This window comes from Penaeus monodon, chromosome 40, assembly GCF_015228065.2.
Source record: "Penaeus monodon isolate SGIC_2016 chromosome 40, NSTDA_Pmon_1, whole genome shotgun sequence".
Classification (NCBI taxonomy): Eukaryota; Metazoa; Arthropoda; class Malacostraca; order Decapoda; family Penaeidae; genus Penaeus; species Penaeus monodon.
The window spans coordinates 17110771-17113270 of record NC_051425.1 but is presented as its reverse complement, the minus strand read 5'-3'; the positions used below and the strand labels follow the sequence as shown (position 1 = coordinate 17113270).

The 2500-nt window shown below is 37.8% G+C and overlaps 1 protein-coding gene across 1 annotated transcript in view; it reads right to left on the bottom strand.

The window, feature by feature from the left end:
• Window positions 1-1325: 1325 nt before the first annotated feature.
• Window positions 1326-2500, bottom strand: part of LOC119597915 (carbohydrate sulfotransferase 14-like) — an 8097-nt gene continuing 6922 nt past the window's right edge. Inside the window, exon 5 of the mRNA XM_037947582.1 lies at window positions 1326-2500. This exon is cut by the window's right edge and continues 366 nt beyond it. The gene's annotated coding sequence lies outside the window, so the exon portion shown is untranslated.

Here is a 2500-nt window from a genome sequence, read left to right as displayed (position 1 = left end):
TACTGGCCACAGTACGAAGTTTGAAGTTGATATGAGATGGTATCCAAAGCATTTTAACGTTAACACCATTACAACACTGTCTCTTTAGTCCGTGTCTTGCCGGGCAAACAAGTCCCGTGGCATCATTTTTAAATGAAGAGAGAGTCATTTGCAATGAGTGTATTTGTGTGGGTGAAAGAGAAGGGAAGAGAATACAGAGACTGAGCACGAAGACGAGAGAGAGAGAGAGAGAGAGAGAGAGAGAGAGAGAGAGAGAGAGAGAGAGAGAGAGAGAGAGAGAGAGAGAGAGAGAGAGAGAGAGAGAGAGAGAGAAGAAAGAGAGAGGTTGAATAAGTGAGCGACAGGGAGTAAGCACCATTTATTCCGCTAAAGTGTATATATGTTAGTGATTTAGTTGTCTTAAGTACAAAAGATACAATTCATTTCGCGAGAAGTATTCATCTTAAATGGCGTCTTTAATGTAGTAGCTATTAACATGGATTTGCCGAACCAAAATCTAGAGTTCGACGGAGGTTCTCCAAAAGCAATGGCGCTATAATTTACTTGGTTGTGGAGTTTATTTGTCCCATTTCATAGAAATGCGGGTTTTTTGTTGTTGTTGTTTTAAGGAAAAAAATATCTGCAAAGTGTCTTGTATACTCACTGTATCGTGTTCAAGTAGGAATGTTGTTCATAGTTTCCCTACGCATGCTTCTGCCGGAGTGCTACCATTCAGTACGTCTGACTATCAGTGACAAAAATAAAATGGTAGTTCTTTCAATGTCCGGTCTCACGCGTTCTGGCGAATGCTACTTCAGCATTATAAAACAAAATAATCTTCGTACTCTACAAAATGTGTAACAATATCCACCACATAGGCAGATATATAAGTAATATAACTATAATTATCTTCTATCTTTACGGTACATATCATAATTGTCTCATCATTTCCCGTATATGGCGGGATCACAATATTATGACAACCCACATCTCCCTCCCCCCATTACGTTCACTAGCGGGAGTCTTGAACGGACTTAGATTTGATGCGTTCTGAACGTCGAGGTTCAACAGGCACAGATGGGGAGGAAGATCCAGGTGTATCATCTGACAGCTGCTCTTCCAAATCAGTTGAGTGTCCAATCATAAGCTGTGTAGGGCGCAAGAAGCGTCGATTGCGCCACAGTATACGGCCACTTGGAAGCCTGATGTGATAATCACGAGATTTGCCAATACCCATGACAGTGCCAACCTCACTATATTATCACAACCCACCCAAAGCCCGCGGTGAACTGTGTTGTCTTAATTGAACTTGCACAAGACATATAGAAGTAACTTTGGGTCGGAGGGTCAAGAAGCTTGGGTATCGAGAGGAGGAATTGTCAAATGCGTGTGGTTGTGAAACAGACGGGCTCCGGACTTCAGAAAAGAGACTAAATCAGGTAAAAGCCTTACAATGAGCTCAGAGGTTATAAAAAGACAAATGTGAATATTACCAGCGTGTAGTTTTTAATTGCAGTTTATCGATATTACAGCCAAAAGAGTAAAGTGAAATGGGGAAGACTTAACACAATTCTAGAAAAGGTATGAATGACAATGATTATCATAAATAAACCAAATGTTATTAATGCATTTTTTTATTTGCCACAATGAATTCTGTTTCTAGACACGACTGTACATTTTTATATAGCTATTGCTAGTGTTCCAACCAACTGCGAGTGATTGTTATTACCAGGTTCTCAAATGCAAATGCAAATGTGAATAAATAGGAATGAAATATGACGATTATGGTGGCCTGGTATGAAAACTATCACATTAGCCTAAAATTGATGTAAATGAATAGTTCAGTCATGGGAGTAAACGCGGAAAATTAAAATAAGCTTGGAAGTTACTGCTATTTGAAACAATAACAATCAACCAGGTGGTATCTACACGTGGCTTTCCGAATACGATTTTCTTTTAAATTCTTAAAGCTATAATAAACTACGACATGGTAGACTAATAAATGTGTAAATGAGTAAACTAAACCCCGAAGAAACGTGAGTAATTAGCATAGCGGAACCTTTAGCATTATTCAGTTTAGATATGTGGCATGTTGCGTGTGTTTCGAATCTGCTCGCAAGGCAAGGGTTCTTTTTGCTCAGATAATGTTTTATGACGCACTTTCTTTCTATCTTATATTAGAATATGCATCTTTGAAGAGAAGTAAAACAAAAACACAAACTAGTGGACTAAGATCACTATTCTTTATAGTGTTGATATTTATTACAATAGTTGCGTTTTTTGTGTGTGTTTTTTGCGCGCCAATTTTGTCACTACGCTCGCACCTCTTGCCTATGCATTTCTCAACATTCTCTGTGTATTAGGAAAAATACTATGTGCACGATCAAAGGTCTAGGCTACTACGTAATAAGAAAAAAAAACACTTGCTTCTATTATAATTAAATAGAAATAAAATTGAAAAAGAGTAAAATAAAGTAAATAAATGGACCTTATATAACATCTTAAAATTAGATTTTGTCGA